This window comes from Camarhynchus parvulus, chromosome 13 (assembly GCF_901933205.1).
Source record: "Camarhynchus parvulus chromosome 13, STF_HiC, whole genome shotgun sequence".
Taxonomy (NCBI): domain Eukaryota; kingdom Metazoa; phylum Chordata; class Aves; order Passeriformes; family Thraupidae; genus Camarhynchus; species Camarhynchus parvulus.
Window position 1 is genome coordinate 8435812 of NC_044583.1, and position 19857 is coordinate 8455668.

Consider the following 19857-nt stretch of genomic DNA (forward strand, 5'->3'; position numbering starts at 1 on the left):
TTAATTCTTATAAGCTGAATCTACATAAAGCCAAATCCAACAACCTTGCAATGAAAACCTCATCTTTGTCATTTTACCTCAAGTGGGAATCTTGAAGATAAAAAGACACCATTTTCTAATTTATTCATTAATAAAAATGTGGCGTGTAGAACTTTTGGCTTTAGGGTTTGATTTAGTTTCTTTTATCTATTAATATTTTTAATCAATCCTACATATATATAAACTGTTTTGAATACCTAAACCTATTAGAAGAACAAATTATAGAAATTTCCATGCTCTGAGTCCATATTCATTAAATTATCACAGTCCTAATTTTCCTTTCAAGGCATACAGGCCTCTGCTAAGGCAAAATCCAAGGTCAAAAGCAATTCTACAAATAATTTTCTTTCCTTAATCATGTCATCTTAAACACATTAAAAGTCCAATCAGAAATGGTTTTTTCTCAAATACCCCCCTTATTCATACAGAAAATATCCATGAAAATGCCAAACACTAAAACAACCAAAAGAACCCAATCAACCAAAAATTTCAGAAAGTAAAAATGGGCAAGGATTTTGCCTAAAGCAGCCAAAGTAAAAACTCAGTGAAGACCTTAGTGTTGGAACTGCTGGCAGGCACTTTAATTTGAAGACAGTGTAAAACAAGTAGGGAATCCAGGATTTCACCCACAGGAGAATATTAAAATGTTTCCCTTTTATTATTATGCTTGTCTGTATTGTGGTTTAAAATCCACATAGGGATTGCCAGAGCTTGTTAGCTGGCTTTAATAGTTGCATTAATAAATCCTATAAACTAATTGTGTAGTGACTAAGTTAATTACATTCAAATGAGATATTTCTCCAGAAATATGATAAAGAATTTATAAAGAGATATGCTCCTGTCTGTGAGTCCAAAAATAATAACCAGCCAGCAACCCAAATACCCAAATCCAGCTGTAATATGTGATTAAATTGATGGCTATGTGCATAAGCAAACTGCAGCAGTGGCAAGAGATCACAAGAAAGTATTAAACTGAATCATTTACCCAGTAAAATAATGAATGAAAGCAGTTCACTGAGCTTTCCTCATGGCCAGCAGTTTGGCTTCCAGACAAAGGTGGGAGCCTGATCCTAAGCCCCTGTTATTTTTTTAACAAGCAGGACAGGTATATGACACTGCAATAAGAACCCCTTTTTCCACTGGTCTGTTAAGCAAACCATGAACCTCTTTGGGGCTGAAATAACTTATGGGTCCTGTCCTGCCCTGCAGGTGCCTGCTGGCCCTGGGGCCTCCTCTGCTAGGATGTGATATTTCTGTCAGACAGCAAGTCCCAAGCACTGGTGCTCTCCCAGATGAAAGTTTGGAGTTACTTTGGGCCAGTGGTCGTGTTAAAAGAGCTCAGCTAAGAAGCCAACACCAAGCAAAGGCACAGAGCAACTCCAAGGCACAAGAGTGTTTTACCTCCTCTTAATTAAATTAAATTAAATCACCTTGCCCTAAATTTATTGGAGAAGCTGGTCCTGGCAGAGCTGCTGCCAAAGCCTCACTCCAAGGCAGTGTTCACTATTTTAAGCAGGGGGGCAAAACAGCAGCCACTTGCTCAACCCAGTATCTGTAAGAAGAGTTGGAGTGACCTCAGAGCTGATAACCCAGGGTGACACTGCATGTGCTTGCTGCACATGGGCTGGGTCTGCCAACCAGACACTCACCATGACCAGAACACCCCATTTAAAAACACAAGCATAACAACAACTGGGCTGATGGAAAAAGAAACCAGAAGTTTAGCTCTTAAATGCATCACTCAGTTCATAAATAGTTGGTTTCAAGACTGTGGGGTATCAAATTAATAGGAGCGATCTGGGGCTTGGCATTGAGAAAATCAGATATTCCATTTAAGAGCCTGGCTACAGGAGTCAGATTTTGGCTTCTATTTTTGAAAAATATTGACTGAGAAGACTTTCATGTCATGCTCTACTTGCACAGGAATATTCAAGGTTTTAAGCTTTGTACTCCAGCATTGAGCCAAGGACACCAATAGGTACAAGACAGATGGAGCAGCAACAGAAGTGGTTTCAATTTTATGGAGCATGGGCCACCTTGCCCTGTTTTCTGACAGTGACAACAGTTGTGGCCCTCAGGCAGTGTTACCCCCTCTGCAGCTCTCCCCTTGTCTTGTCCAAGGCCAGGTTGGATGGGGCTTGGAACAACCTGGTCTAATGGAAGGTGTCCATGGCAGAGGAGATGAAACTGGATGATCTTTAAGGTCCCTTCCATCTAAACCATTAAATGAATGCAATTACTCATCAGCCTTCCCTTTTTTGGATATTCAGAGAAACAATTTTAAGTAAAAAGTAATTACCAAAAAAAATCACTCAGCTATCTCAATGTAAGCAAAGCCAGCTTCAAAGCATAAATCTGGTAAATTGAGTTTGAGTTCAAACACCTGAGTGGATAAAATCACAGAAAAAATTGCATGAAATTAAGTTCTGACAAACCTCTCACTCTAGCACTATGAATGGGGTTGCTAGAATGATAGAAAACTATTGATTGCCATCTATTGTCTTGTTCAATTGATCAGGTCCTGCAAATCTCTGATAACACTCACGTCATTAGAAGCCAGTATTGTACTCCTGAGGCTATGACTGATTGCTGTGCTATCACAGCTTGGATTGTCTGATAGAACAAGTGTTGGGGAGCCTGGCTATTGATTTGTAGATAAAAATGTTCCAGAACCTTGAGACCTGTCAGTGAAAGTCCTGGGATGCAAAACAGCATTGTGCTTTCATGGTAGGTCATTTGCTAATTAAGTTAATTTGCAAAGATTTTCTTGGGGGGAAGATCTGTTGCACACAGGTACCAGGCAGGTGGCAAAAGTCCTGAAGGACCTGGTCAACATGATCCACCTGAGCTAACAGATCCTTGAACAGAACCACGTATTTCTAATTTCAAGGTTAAATTTATTCTTAATGATTGGGGTATGAAAATCACTGTAAAATTCGGTCTAAGGATGCAGGTGCTTCTCAAGAAGGGACGGCAGTAAGGTCAGATCTCTGTGTCTTCCATAAAGCAGATGTGCAGTGCTGAACAGCTTCATGGAACCACAGAGTGGTTTGGATTGAAAGAGACCTTGAGATCATCCAATCCCCCTGCCATGCGCAGGGACAGCTTCCATTATCCCAGGTGGCTCCAAACCCCATCCAACCTGCCCTTGAACACTTCCAGGGATGAAGAAGCCATAGCTTCTCTGTTCCAGAGCCTCACCACCCTTATAGTAAATGTCTTCTCAATAGCTAATCTTCCTTGCAAGCCCTTCTGCATCTGATCCCTCATGGGACCCCACTGTTTATCAGTAGTCATTTCACCAAAAATGCTATCTAATCTACATCCCAAATCCCATAAATCCAATTGTTTTCTTAGTCAGGTTCTGTTAGCTTTTCTTAAAAACAATTCTCTGAAGCCCACTGACAGTGTTTGTCTAATTAGACTGCTCATTCATCTCTACTGCTAAAGGATGATGAAATTAGGTCTTATTAGTTGGTACATTTTAATTTGGCTTTTCATAGGGTGATTGGCACATTGGAATGACTGCACTCCCTGGCATTCATTCAATCCAGCTGTTGTTCTGCATGGTAGTAAGGCACGAGGTCAGCTGCTGAGACTGAGTCTCCCAACAGAAGCCTTGAGTCAGAACTGCAAAGCCAAATGTCCATTTGGGGTGTAACCTTTTCTTTTACATTGCAGTTATAACACATAATAGGATTATTTTCGTCTTCTAACGATAAATTTTGAATAATTGCTGTGGATTACATCCTTCTTCAGAAAATCTCTCTTATTTTTTTTAATTTAACCCATTTATATATTACTCCAGTAATCCAGATTTTTAAAATTCACATTCACAGACTAAAAGCCTGAAAATTCCCAAACACACCACATTAACAAACCTGTATATTGAAGGAGAAATTTTCTAAGAACTTAAACCAATTTGAAGATAATCTTTTTCATTCTGTAGCAGCCAAACTGAAATACCCAATAAACAAGTTTCTAGAGCATGAAAACATATTTCAACATCATTACCGCACTGGAGAATTTGAGGTTTTAAAGGAAGAGCTGGCACGTGTAGATGACCTTTGTCAGGGTGTCAAAAATGTCTTTTTGGAAAAATATACTTTCATGTTACAATATGGGCTTCTTTATGTGAAAAATGCACTTTATATACAATAAGATGTAAGAGCAGAGCGCACAGAGGAGGTCAAAGGGAAGGACTCCTGGTGACCTGAGAAAGGATGCTCTAGGAGAAGACATGTGCAGGGTTATTCTGTGTCCCTGGGTTTGGATGCCCCTCTCCCAATGTGGATCAAATGAACTATTTTTAAACTGTGCATGCCAAAGCAAACGTCCTCTGCCTGAACTGCAGCAAAGACCTGAAGAGTGGTGATGAAGCTTGGCTTTAGTAATGGCTGAGAACATCTCCCTCTACCCTGCCTTTGGCTATTGCTCCACAGAGCAGAACCAACTCCTGTTGTCCCACTTCAGCAAGAGAAAATTTGGGTCATGCAGAGCAGCTCTTGCTACTCCACTGAAATTGCAAAACTAAAGACAGTGTAACAGTGTTGTGCTGTAGAAACGCTGCTTTTAGCTTTACCAGCTTGTGACTGCTCTTGAGCATGGGTTTGTTTACAGAAAACACAATATGGCCAGGGTCTGGGAAAACTCAGCAGCATGGATTAGCTCCTGAATCTGTTGATTAGAACCCATGAAAATTGATATTTCTAAGTAAATATTCCACACAGAAATATTTCTCAGTGGCATGTAATACACAGAAAGCCTGATGTTTGGCACCACCTTTGTACAGCTTCTCTTAGAAAAATGAAGACTGAAAATCTTCACAAGGAGCGTGCTCAATTTCCAATTATTTTATAATGCTGTTCTGACCTTTCTTTGTAACAGAATATTGTTTCCTTTTTACATTACTGCGGCTAAAAGGCTTGGCAGTGGTTTGTGTTGTAATGACCAAGTGATCCCTATCAGCTTTGTCTGAGGTATTGTTCTGTATTTGGGTCAATTAGTCAGTCATTCCTGATTACAGAGTGGCAATGCCTCAGATGTTCCTGACCTTTATTTTCACCTTGGGGCAGCACCTCTGAGGATGGGAGCAGGAGGTGGCTCATCCTGCACAGCTGACACTGTTTGCCTGTAAATTGGGCTCTATCAATAACTGGAGGATCATCCCACAGGATGAGATCCTGCTATTTAACCATCGTAGAATCACAGAATCATTTTGGTTGGAAAAGCTCTCTGAGATCATCAAGTCCAACCATTAACCCAGCACTGCCAAGGCCACATAACCCATGTCCCCAGGTACCACATCTGCACATCTTTTAAACACCTCTAGGAATGGTGATTCAGCCATTGCCCTGGGTGGTCTGTTCTATTGCTTGAAAACACTTTTTCTGAAGAAATTCTTCCTAAACATCCAACCTAAACCTTCCCAGGTACAACCTGAGATCATTCCTCTTGTTCTATTACTTGTGATCCCCATTCTCTTCCTTACCCTCTGGTCTCCTCCTCTCCAGCCTGGCAACACTTCATCATTTATTAAAGCTTAATAATATTTGTGTCTATTTTTACTTTATTTGAGGTGAATGGCTTTAGTTTCACTTATTGCCCTCCTCTGGAGTGCAGCTTTGCCATAAACAGGTGACTTTTGGACTCCTCCTTTGTAAAAGTGTTCTCAGGATCCCAGAGGACATTTTGGGTGATAAAACAAAAGTGATGCTTCAAACAGCAAAGTCTTCAAATATAGGAGGCCTCACCATTCTTTATTTCAAAGTCTCAAACCATTTAAACCAAAGGGAGCATTTAATTCAAAGACCCTATGGGGCATTTTTTTTAATATTGCTAAAGTGGTCTGCTACCTTTAGCAATAAAAAAAAAATCAAGAATATAAAAGCAGTTGAAAAACCCTATTCTGTTAGAAAAATCCACAAAAATAGCCTTAGCTGTGAGTTCCTGCTTTTACTGTAAAAAAGAGACATTTCCCTGCAGGTACCCCCCACTCCTTCTCTTACATGACCTTTGCAAAAGTTTAAAACAAATTACAAGGAGCTGACAGCTAAAGGATACCTGTTTGCCTCTGTGAAGTTAAGAATATTGACCAAAGATAAAGAGTATGTTCTTTTCCCTTCCTTTCTGAAAAGTTAAATTAATAAATAAAATAAATTTAGTTGTTGTGCTTCTGACAAATCCTTGCACTAAATTTAGTCCTAGAACACATGTGGAAGGCATGTTACACAAAGCACAAAAACCTGAAGGGAAGATGTCAATTTCTGCCTAATTTAGGCAATTTCTTAAACTTTGAAGTCCAAGTCAAGAAGATGGATTAAATACCCATTTCTGGGTGTCCAAAGTCACACACCCCCAGTCAGAAAGATTATGACTTAATTAATGTAATTTACAGCATCCCTCAAGGAACAAGAGGCAAGAAACCCCTGTGAGAGATGAGCACCAACAGATGGAGGGATGCTCTGCCTTCAGACTACATTTGCTTCAAAGAGCCACATCACTGACCCAAGTGCAAAATCCTGGGCTTTTTCCTAAAAAAATTGTAAGACTCACGCTGCAAAAGGAGCAGATCAATGAAAACATTTCTGGCAAAACTGTCTGCAGTTCCAGCATGCATTTGTAAGGGAAATGATAAACCAAGAAGCAGAAAAGCTTTGCTATTCTTAGTCAGGCATGTTCCCTGTAAGAAGTCCTTTTCCATAAATCTCTCCATGTTTAACCTGGTATGCTCTGTGATATTCCAGCTGTCAAAACAGATCTCCATCAACTTTTTCTTCTTTACTCTTGACCTGAGTTTCTCTAAGAACACTGCTTCAAATTAGGTCCCACGAGAACTGTGACAGTAAATTCCTCGTTTCAGGATGGTGATAGAAGTTGCCATTGTTCTCCCATCATTATAGTGATGTTTAAGGCATTGGAGGAGAGGGATCATTTGTTAGCTCTCTTGTTGTCTGCTTTCTGCTCACAGCAGGAAACATAGGTGGAAATTTATTGACACCCTCGACAAATAGCATGGTGCTTTCTTTTGCAAGAGTTCATTTAACCTATTAGATAAGACATCATCACACATTTTGAATCTGTCTCCAAGCCCAGGCACACTGATTTTGTGCCTCAGAGATATCACTTCCCTGTGTCACAGAGTAGAGAAGTGATGCTCAGGTTTTCTTTCATATACAACACCCTTCTATATAATAATTCTGTGGACATGCCATTAGGATGTGTCATGGAGGAAGAAAATGAGGGAGGAGGAAGATTTTGTTCCCTAATGCTGTATTTCAGTCATTTAGTCTTACTGCTTTTGTGCAGTTAGGAATGAAAGATATAACTTCAGGCTTTCTATTGCTCAGCATATATACATTCCAAGGCAGCAATGAGAGCAGAAAACCCACAAATCTGAATAATGGAAGCAGGATCTATGGATTTAATGCTCCTAAATATGCAGATAACTACTCAGAGAGGCCCAGGATTAATTCCAAATTTTTGTCTGTCCCTTTGACACATACAGATCATTATTGAATGGAAATCTCTGCCTCCCTCTTTCCCCCATCTATTATTCTCAGCTGTGGGATTTTTCATGCAAATAATTATATGTCCTTATATAGCTTCTTTTTACCATTATTTTCCACTCTACCGATGGTCTATGATAGTCACTTCCTGAGTTTTGTGTTAACATATAGAGATATTTTATTGTGTCTTATGGAGTCTGGCACAAAGAGGAGGAAAACCTTGGATTCAGCAGCAGGAATCCAGACCTGATGCAGGACAGTGGGGACCAACCTTTGATGAAATAATTCTGCCCATTTCTTCAATGCCCATTACCCTGGGGTAATTTCACCCAGTCTGCAGACCCCTCACTCACACTGGGACACTTAACTCCTGGCTCTATAACCATTCACAACATATAAGCACAGCATTTTGCATCAATATAATTCCCACTGAACATCCAGTACCCCAGCAAGAGAGAATCTGCAGAATTGATATCAATATTAACTGTGCCCAAAGCACTCTTTGGTTGACATTAAGGAAGACAACAGCAGGAGCTTGTCATGTCTGAACAAAAAAGATGTGTCTTTTTAGCCTAAAAATATTCGGAACACAGACTCCAACAAGAGCGAGCCACTTCAGTTTTACCACAAATAAACTTGAGTTAGTCAAAGCACTGCAATTAATACATCCAGTCTTCACAGTGATTTTTGTGTGGCATCATTCATACATATTTTATACTCAATATTTTTTAGTAAGATGATAAATGGACCTTTTGCAGCAGTAAAGATAAACTCTTGCTTATTCTGGCTATTTTGGCAAAGTTCTCCAGCCCACAAACAAACACCTACAGCCAGGATTTCCATGTATCACAGGGTTTTGGACCAGCAGAGAAATGTCTTGAAAGACTGTGGATGCTAAGGCAAGATTCAGAACTATGCAGCCAGCAGGCAACATAATATTTTGTCAGTAATAAAGCACACAATTCTAGTTCTGATACAAAACTCTTCCCAGTGGTTTTCTCCATTAGTATTTTGGGCATTAGAGACCGCCTTTTGCAAAGATATTGTACTAGATATAGCCAAATAAAACATATTCCTTATTTTTCAGGAGAGGAAGTGTCTTTGATCCCTTAAGCTGACCAATCACGCCAGTATAATAAATTTACCAGCATAAATAAGGCTTCACACTGAAGCCAGGCAAATTGCATGCTCTGCAGCCAGGGCATGAGATGTGAATAAGGTGAAGGTTTCTCCATCTAATAAATTGAAAAACATTTAAATTTTGGAGGGTTCAGTGGGACTTTACATTAGTTGTCCACTTTGCTTTTTGAGATCACAATTTTGATGCAATGTTGACCACTGACAAAACAATTTGAGCAATATGGGAGTGGGAGTGCTCCGTGCAAGGCAAAGTAATAGCTTTGCCTTGTCATTATGCTGGAGCATTTATAGTCAAAGACAATGGCACTAATAGATTCATTCATTCATTCAGAAACAACCTCAGACCTTTCAAGCGTGCAATTAAAATCTCTGTCACTTTATATGGAGCGCAGAGCTGGTGTTTTACTGCCTAGTCACCAAGGTATAGCACCACTTCTTTGACTGATTATGGCACTAAAATCTACACAACAATCAGGATTCATGAATATTTTTGTGGCTGTTGAATAGATATCTGAATTAAATTACTTTGCAAACAGTGACAAAGTCATCCAAATAATAAGTGAAGGTACTTATTACTTGATCAAGAGTAAGAGGAAAAGAAGTTAGAAACAGGAGACTGGAAGGGCTGTCCTTCCAAACAGTCACTTTGTCCCCCAAGAAACCAATAACTGCATCACTTGGGACAAACATCATCTTAAATAGCTTTTCTCTTTTGTCCTGCAAGGGCTTCCCAGAACCATGCTGTTCCCAGCTCCCATTAATTTACAGCTCATCAATACTCATTTGCTACCACCACAGTATCACCTTTTGGGTTAAGAAGTTCTTCCCTTGTTCGTGCTCTCTGTCTGTCTAGAGAAACCTTCAAAGTTTTGATTTTGCTGGGACAAATAAGGATGCATTTGGCTCATTGAGTTTCATCCTTTATGATACTTTCTCACACATAATTATCAAACTCTCTACACTTTGCTTTACATATTTTGCAGCTTGAATCCATCTCTTTTGACTATAAGGGATTGGTGCTATATTCAGACATTAATGCTTCTGTATAAATGGAGAAAATAATTCAGCTGTTTAATCTTACAGTACATTGGGTTTTTATACAGCCATACTGTTTTAGTGCTTCATAATCACCCTGTCATCAAACACCACGCCAGAATCTTTCTCTTCATTAGACATTCCTGGCTGATGAGTTTTTGCCTTATAGCACCAACCCAGCTGCAAGTTTCTAAGCTCATAATTAACCTCGCTCTTCTGTCCCTTTTGAGTTTCCTACATCTCCACAGAGAAGGTAGGCACATGTATATACATACTTTGTATACAATGGTTTTTCATGTTTTTCATACAGGACAGGGTTGTCACTGGCAGGTTTCCACATCTGGCACAGGTCCTCTCATGAGCTATTTATTCCAATTGCTTACTCACTCAGGTTTGCCTTTCTGAAGAAAATATCAGCTGGGGATTTCATCTTTCTTGTTATTCCTTTTAATTTCAGTTGAGTTATCCATGTCTCTATGTTGCAGATTATTTCCACCAAGAAACCCACAAATGCAGTTAGGGAAAGGTGCTTGTTCCTGTGGGTTCAAGGACTACTGGATAAGAAATCTGAAAGCTATTACATCACAGAATAATTAGGCTACACTATGCACTGCTGACATACAGATGTTCCTCTGACATTATCTGCAAAGGTGTCTCCCCATCATGACATCATTATAACCATCATTATTAACAGACTTATTCCCATTTCAAAGGTGTTTGTAAGAAAGGCCTGTAAAGACATTATTTTTCACCATGCCAGTAACAATCAATTACCACTACAGAGTGTAAAAAAGGAATATTTACCACCTCATATGTCAAATTTCTTCCAGTAGCAGAAAACCAAACAACAATAATACATGGTACAAAGGAGGAACAAGAGCCCACCTCAGGGAGCAGACAACACAACTTGCTTGAGATGCAGACAAGTTCATAAACTATAAGATTTCTGTGAAGTATTATTTTACAAAACACAAAGACCCCTGCCTGCTCCTGCAACCAGCATAACCAGGCCTTTAGTAAGTCTAGCACAGGGAAGGATGGCAATTTTGACTCCAATTTTTTATAAAGAAGCCTATCCAAATGTCTGAGGGTGACTTTGTGATATTGTATCCCCTATCATCTGCCTTATGCCCAGACATGAGTCCTGAACCTTTAAGTTAGGTCTGGGGCAGGGGGAAGCCAGTGGAATTCTTTTTGGTGGCCTGTCATATCTTCTATGACTTGTTTTAGAGCTACAAACTCAGAAACACGAGTCAGTATTGAGGCCCAGCCTAACATCCCCAAGAATTCAGCCCCTCACATCTCACACCCTGCCCCCTGCACTGGGGCATCACATCCTCTCAAATGGGAGCACTGATATCAAAAAACCTGTCTTCCATCTACCAGGTACCCAGAAATGTGACATTAGTTCAAGGCAAAGCAGATAAAACATCTTTGCACATGCAGTTCTATGGCTTTTTTCTTCCATGACACAAGAGAGAAGATGAGCACAGCTCATCTAGCAAAAGATGTGTAGAAGAATGGAAAAGGGCAACAACATGTTAAGAGCCATAGCTGCTCCCTGACAGGAATAGGAAACCTTCCCTGTCCCTGCAGCATTTCTGAGTGCAATTAAACATATGGATCAGGGACGTTTTGGTAACAGCTGAAATGCCTGTTAGGATCACTGCATCATTTATGAGTGCAACTGAGAATATTAGCTTATTAGCAGAGGGCCTTTCTCATCAGACAAGGCACTGTCAAAGCCAATCAGCCTGTACATCTGTGGCAGAAAAAAAAATCTCTCAGTAAATAGATCTAAAAGGTTTCCATGTGGTGTGGGCTACTTTCAGTTCCAGGAAACAAAGAGGGAGAGAGAGATAAGACTCAAATAATCCTCCTCCATCAGTGATGTCCCCAGCGTCTCATAGGATATTGGCAAGGTGGCTTACATATTATCAAATAGTTATTTGCACCAAATAAGGCAAATTTAAAAACCAAATATTCTTTCAATTTCTCTTTCTGTTTCATTGACCTGAGTAGCCCCAAGCCTGAATGCCTGAGGTTATTTTGGCATGGAAGAAGGAAGATGGAGCCTGTGGTGTAGTAAAATCTCAGTCCATTGGCAGCTGTATGACTAACTGACACCTTAACGCTGCAGCACATATATCTGGTTTCTCTGAAAACAAGCTGATATATTCATGGCTGGATTTACTTATAATTGAAAATTAGAAGGGGTAGGGACATTACTTTATGGTCTGCTTTGCCCTGACTATAAAGGCTTCCTAATAGATGGCTGAAGCTGCTGGATATTACTGCAATATAAATAATAAATAATAATACATCATTTTAATGTAAACAGAGGCATTCCACATTGAAGTACCTTTTCAAGTGTGTTTAAGATACAGCACTATTATAGTTCACACTTGAGTAGCCTACCCTTGAGGTAACAGAGACATAGATATGAGTTGTGACATTTAAATTAGCAAGAAACATCAAACATAAATAAAAAAGTCATCTTTGGTTGTTTCTGGAAGCTGATCACCCAGCAGCACTAGGCTTTATGGTCTGAGTAAACTTATGTGATTTAGTGCAGAAAGGCTGTAATAATTAACATCTTGATGTCTGTTCTCTAAGCTGCTTTCCTGAAACAATTTCCCATTCTGCTGCAATGGCTTCATAGAGAAAAATTGACCCAAACTTGGGTAAGTTCCTCTTTATAGGAGCTGCTGTATGCAAGTCCTTTTGCACAAATCTAGACAATACTGACAATTTTGTCACTCATGCTTGAAAGCTCAGATTTTTAGCTTGGAAAGACAAGGCCAAATAGGGCTGAAGGGAAACTCGTTATGCAGGGGTTTGATGGAGAGAGGTTGTGACCGCCAAACAATTAAGAGACATTTCGCTTTAAAGTTTCATTGGATTTTCTCTGGTGTTTGCTCTTGTGTCAAGTGCCATTACAGAAATGCTGGCTCCATTCCCAGGCATTTACTCAGTCCTTCCATTGCCTCTCAGAGCATCCCCTCTCCTGCTGGAACCTGCAGGCAGCCGGGGCCATTCCCACACCTCCCAACCACCGCACTGCCGAGCCCTGACAGCCACTCATCAGCCACTGCTTGGTCACTCCGGGACCTGGATGCCTTGTCTATTGAAAGGGAGACGTAAAAGGAGAAAAAAAGTGGCAAGACCCCAGCCCCTCATTGGGAAATGGCACTATTTTTAGCTATGGAGAAGATCAAGAGTCTTTATCTGCCTGCAGCAACAGTCCCCACTGCCTGGGCAAACCCCTCTGATGTCAAACAGCTTTGGCTCTTCTGGTTTGCTGATTGTTTGAGTTTTTCCTTTTTACTTGCTTATCCAGACTGATTTGTCCTTATTTCAATTGAGACTTAACCTTTCTAGTCCTAGCCACTGAAAACTTTTCATTTGCAAGGTCCTCTCCATGTGAAATATTCTACTCTATTCTATGACTGTGTTTGTCCAGGTTTTGTTCACAAGATTTTTTTGTGCATAAACCCTGTCCTCTTGCCTCTCTGCTCATCCAGTCCCCTCTTTGCAGAGCAGGCTACACATGCAGGATAAATTCTAATGTTAGAATAAAATTTTCCACTTCTATTTGAACTTATCCTCTAAATATTTGCTTATGGTAATGATATATGAAACTGGTTCGCTACCCACAAGGTTTGTTGCTGTTATAAATGAAAATTGAATAGGCTTGACATGACTTCCTGTTAATCGTTTTTCTTATTGTTATCTTCTAGATGCTTACAAACACTCTGCTCAACTGCTCTGCTGCTGGTAGCAAGAGTCAACACACTGGGTTAAATCATACTTAACAAGAGTAGAAGTGATTGAAAGACATAGATATATTACACTTATCAATAAATAAAAAATGTGTCATACATGCATGTACACTCATACATGTGTAGTACCTGTGCAAACTAAAGTCTAATAGAGGTGCCTCGTGCTGTCTTGTCAGATATTTGTGGTATTAAATTTAATTAAATATACAGATCATGTCAGCCTAGGCCAGCTGGAAATGTCCTGTCTCTGGAACTATGTGGTGCAGACTTGCTCTGTCAGCTCAACATACTCAACCTGCTAAAAGCCCTGTAGCTCATGTAGGAAATTCAACCTAGCAAGAAAAGAGCATATCCTTCTCAATCTCCTCTTCAATTCAAAACACAGATATAAACTGAAATGCTCAGCTGAGGTGTTCAGGAGTGCCAAAGCAGTGTTATGGACTTTGCTATTAAGACCAAGTAAAAGTCACAGAAACATTTCTTGGAAGTTGGCAGAGGTGACAACCCAGCCTTGGCCCCAGAAGTCGCTGCAATGGCTTGGAAGAAAATCTCATCTCTGCTCCCAAGGGCCAGTGCTCAGGATGGATGGATAAGGAAGAAACCAGACAGGCTTGTCCTGTTCTCTCCACTGCAACATGAGTTAGTTTATCCAAGAGCACTGCTCTGGAGACCAGTCACAGCCGATTAACCACGGAAGAGGTGAACCAGGACACGTTAGGAGAGTTCTCTTACTGGGTCAGCATCCTGTCTACTGCTCAGTGTGCTGGTGGCACTGCACTCCCAGCTGCCTGGGAAGCCTTGAAGAGCTCGTGACATTAATGACCAATCCTTAAGTCCCAGCTAAGACTACATCTCCCACTACCATAAAAACAATAAACACAAGGAAGTTGCAACTTTCTTTCTTTTCCCATTGCATTAAACAGGAACATTTTTCTTGCTGATATCAGTTTGCAAGATTTCATTCAGCTGCACTCACTATACATCATTTTAAAATTCCTAGTTAGAGCTGAACACAACTTATCACTGTCAGCTGTACATGTTTATAGCAACTCTGAACTCTGACATTTTCACAGATTTTAAGAAATTTAAGCCAGGACAAAATTTGGCAGATCCACTAATAAGCAATACCATTTTTCTTTGAAAAGACACAATTCTAATCAACCTCTGGCAATGTAGTGATTTTGCATCAATTCGTCCTTGGCAAAAGCTGGCTTTTTTATAAGTAAATTTCATCAGCTTCACTGAGAAAATGAAGCTGTTTTTCAACATGGAGTGCTTCCTTTCTGACCACTTGCATTTTAGCTTTACAGTCTTTATGAAGAAAAAACATTTATATTAATTAATGGGGGAAGTGTGGGCTTTTCTCATTGTTAACTATTTAGGAAAGGTCATTTTCTGACCTAGAAGTCTCTGCTCTCCTCTGCTGTATTCCACTAAAACCTGGCCCAGAGGTGATGGCATCCACTTCTTGCATGACAGGGTTTTGTTCCTGTTGTCTGTGAGATCTGGAGCTGACACAAGAAATTTGTATCAGAAGATCATCAGATAAAGGAAGCCATGTGAGACTCACAAAAAAAAAGCTGGGGGGAGGGAAAGATTTGTCAGCAGGACACAATGCTTCATAAGAGCCTGGACTTATCTTTATAGTGAATGTTATCTGTAAGATTGATAAATGTGCGACAGGCTGGAAAGGGGAGAGAGGACAAAGTCATTGTACTGAAAAACTAGGCCTGGTAACAATAAAGAAACCCTATAAAATAGTTAAAAACCTAATAGCTCACTAGAGCTTTTTGCCAGAGCGAGTCCTCTATGTCCAATAGCTCTCTAAAGGCATTAGAAAATGAAAGGAGTTTTAATGCAGCCCTACGTTTCTTTTCTTCCTGGTTTTACAAGGGGCGATGTGGCAATCTAATTATACAGTGTTGTGAACTGGTATTATGTCCTGCAAGAAAAAGAAAGAAGCTTTTTTATTGTTCCATTATGCAATTGTTGCTACTTTTTATACCCATTCCAGCTTTGGTGCAATAATTCAGTATTGCAGCCTACATTAATTTTTTTTTTCTTTTAACCTCTCCTTCCTTCACACTAATAAAATATGCAGTGCAAACAAAAGCACGTTACCCAGCCAGGGTATGAGCAAAGCCATTCCTTCATTTCTTGATTCCTCAAATAGCATGCAAGCCCCAGAGGAACCCATAGCAAGGTGGTGGGGACATTTTAGGGACATTTTCTCCCTGTCTTAATGTTCAGAAAAACTAAAGGTTACGTGACAGATCACAGTAGTCTCCTCCTGAACCAAGAACATCAACAGCCCTAGGAACTGCCCAGAAAACACTGACAGATGAAGCAAGCCACACTCAAATCCTATTCTTTTTATGTAAAACCCTCACCCTTTGTCCTTTTCAATTATGTATGGTCATGTTCTCACAATAGCTTCTGCTGTCACTATGATTTAAAGATAAGGTTTATTTTAAAAGATCGTTTGTTTCTAGTGCCAGCATAGCCAGTCTAATCAGATAAATAACTGCACAGTTTTTGAGACCCTCCCACCAAGTTTTTTTTCCCTCTTTCCCAACAGCTTACCACCTGAACCTCTTGCTAATCCTTTCAAGGCTATTCAGAAAGCAGTCCCTGCATAATTTTTAGCTTAGGATAAAAAACTGCATAATTGTTATTCATTTGGTTTGGCAGTTATTACACACTGAAGTGACCTCTGCTTCTCTGTTAATTATAAATAGTTTTGTCTATTGGATAAATTGAAGTGAATTAGCTCAGTTTTAAGATCTTATCAATAATTTAAATAGCCATTTCAAACAAATGAAATAGAAGAAAAAAACACACCTAGAAACACCACAACAAAGGAAAAGAATCAACCTTACACAGAAAAGGCCAGCTTCCAAGTGTAAACCACCAGCAATTTGTTGATTTAGCAGTGAGGGCAGAATTCAATAATAAAGCTGAATGAGGAACAAGTTTTATTTTTCCATGCACGCAAGCCCAAGTGTTTTCTGTGGAGCAGAAGGAGTTTGGAGGCCTGGTCCCTGCCCAGCATGGCAGGCCATTAGCCACAGCTGTCGGAGACATCTGCCCGACCCAATTACCGTCAAAGCTGAGCGGCCGCGGCGGCGCCGTCAGCCCCGGCACAACAGCCCTTCCCTCCTCCCTCAGCTGCCACCCAGCAATCAGGCTGCTGCTAGGCCACGCTTAAAACCCAGCTCAGAAATGGCTTTGCTCTTAAGCAAGGTCATGTTTGGGTGAGATGCATGTGCAAGGTTGATGGCATCCATCAAGCCCTGAAGAAACAACATCTCTACCTTTCTGTTAGGAAAGATCAGCCAGAGACTCTTTCCGGTATCTGGGAAGATAAGCTCTAGTCATAAAAAATGCATACAGCATAAGCTCAGGTTTTATTTTGTTCTGCAATTCATTTTAAGCCTCTGGAGAGGCCATCCAATGTGAAGACTTCACAGAGACAATTGCAGGAGATTACAGCAAAGGGAAGGACCTAAGCACTGATTTGTCCATGTAACTATATTAGAGGCTAAAAAAAGGCTCTTTTCTTCACAAGTAACTTGCAGAGGTGAGCAAAGACAAGAGAAGATTTGCTGTGACAGATAATACTGCTCATTTTCTGAGCCCTACTGAAAGCTCCACCAGTTTGTGTCCAGCACTGGATATTACATGAAACAATGAGTGGTAGCACCACCAACTTTCAGTCTTTGCTTTTCCATATGGCACAGGGTGGTTTTCTCTTCCCCAATCTCTCCAACACACCTAGGTTTTATGTCAATCTTTAGTTTTGATTGGTTTTAATTGTTAATACAGTTTAATGAAACTATAAGCCAGTAACACATGGACCTACCCACCTGCCCTGGACAAGGGTATAAACCAAATATCACACAAACATGTCCAAGGTCAGTCCCACCTCGGAATCACCCCTAATTCACCACAGACAACATCTCCAATTCTGAAGCTGAAATATATCAAAAGCACTCACAGTTATCACTGCTGAGCATCCTCTCCTCCATCTCTGATAACCTCTGATCCTGGTCAGCGCTGGCAGAAGTGTGCTCAGTTCCCAAATCCCCCATTGTGTCATTCTGCAACAACTCTTCAGGATTTCCTTAAAGCCTGGAGTGTTTACTCACAGCTATAGCACTTTTCTTATCTCACTGAGCAAACAGTTGGACCCAGAATGCTGAGGAAATCTGTGAAAGAAAGAAAGATAGCAGAAACATGTAATACCACTGATTGCCTTCAATTTGTAAGCAGAAGGAAGTGATTTCTGGTGAGAAAATAACAGATTTCAGAACCTTGCACAAGTATAACATTTCTTTTCATATATACTTAATATATCTTTCACTCACAAAAATACCTTTTTCCCCTAGCATTTATCATACCCTCAAAATATGAAATTAATTTAAAATGGAATATGAAATTAATTCCAAATGCAATAAAGCAGAGCTGTTATAGATATTTGTTTTCTATTTGAGGAAAAATTTTGCCTAATACAATGCTGTACATAAAGCAAACTGACTTTTGATATACAAGGGAGCCTTTCTCCTGTTGTATCAAAGACAGCAGTGGATAGAACCTTAAAAATTATAAACCCTTTCATTTTAAAAGTAAAAGCAGAAACTACAAAAAGAAACATAAGTGTAAGATATTAAAGAACTGAGAAATACCTAAAGTATTAGAGATGTAACAGAAAAAAGGAATACTGAGGAAACTTGAGAGCATCTGCTCAATCATAATGAGGCTTGGAAAACAGGGAAGACACCCCACACGTCCCCAGGGAGCTGTCACAGGCCCCAGCCTCAGCAACTCAAACAACCAAATCTATAAGAAGATAAAGACCTTCCAAATGTATTTGTTCTCCACATTTAATATTAATCAAAGAGCATTATAAATTTCAAACATCACTCGACTGTTCTAGCTGTAGGGGAAGAAACACTGGCTTGACAAAAGTAACGCAAAACAACATCCATAAAAGTGTAAGTCAATAATAAAATAAAAAAGAGAAATCAGTTGATTAAACAAAGGGTCTTTTGAAGCTGGGGTTTGGTTTGCATCAGCACAGAAAGAGCTGGGCTGTAGGAAAAATCCACAAAAGATAAAGGTTCTTGACCCCACATGGTGATCCTTGCACTTCTGTTGACTGTTTATTTTGGTCCCAGAGTTTAGCAGCAGCTTTCCAAACCATTGCCCGCATCAAGGGCTGCCAGCTAATGGGCTGAGCACGGGGATGGGGCAAAGTGTTCCTAAGAACATCTTTAAGGAAAAAAATGGAGGCTAACCAAGCAGGCAGGTGGAAGAATGGACACCAGACATAGCAGTGATGCCTGACCTGCACTCAGATTACATCACGTTGCCTTGGCTGACTGGTGTCCCACACATGAACACCAGCATTTGCTGTTTGTGGCCCATTTGTGGAATGGGCTCAGGATGAGATCAAAATATCCAGCTGGAGCATCCATCAGGCTGCAGCAGGTTTTGCTCACAGGCCCAGTGACACATCCCAAGCAGAGGTCTCAAAAAGGAAAAGGGTTGGTGGTACCAGAGCTCCAGCACCACAACCTGCCCCTCCCTACCACCACAGCTTTGCTGCTCTGATCTTCAACACTGTATTTATTTTTTTTAATGTTGCTATCTTCAGCTATTTTCTGTTGATTCACAGCTTGACAAGGAAAATGGAATGCACCTCATGTTGCAAACACTTCTCCATCACAGTCATTCGAGGTAAATTGTGCTGCTTCTAGGTACTGAGATGACTAATCTCAGCTGCACTGGTATCCTTGTTTTCCAGGGTTTGAAAACATTTAGCAATGCTACACCCAAGTAAAAATATAAGATCTGCCAATCCTATCAATCTGAATGCATTTTAGAGCTAAGGTCTAGCTGTGGGAGGATCCCTTCATTTGTTTCTAACCTTTTATTATTGTGAGTAGGTTTTGGTTTTTTATTACAGCTTCGAAATGTGAGATTGACCAGATCCAGAATTTCCTGGTACTTACATTGGCATCTAAGCTGTTAAACAGCATCAACACATGGAAAAAAAAAAAATTGGCTTGCCAGATTAAGCACTTTTTGTGGTAATTTTGTGAATGGTTTTTCCTAGATTATACTCCAAGTGAATACATAAATTATGCTGTATTAAGGTAACTCTACCCAGTTTTCCTAAGTGTTCTGAAGGACTTTGAGAACATGAAAGGCAGGAGGGGGGGATTGGGTGGTAGTGGTGAGGTTTTTCTGCTAGTTTGGGAGGCTGTGATTTATTTGTTTCCCCAAATCTACTCACCTGGCTGTCTCATACATCTTATTATTGCTATAAAAACACAGCATCCCACTTCTAT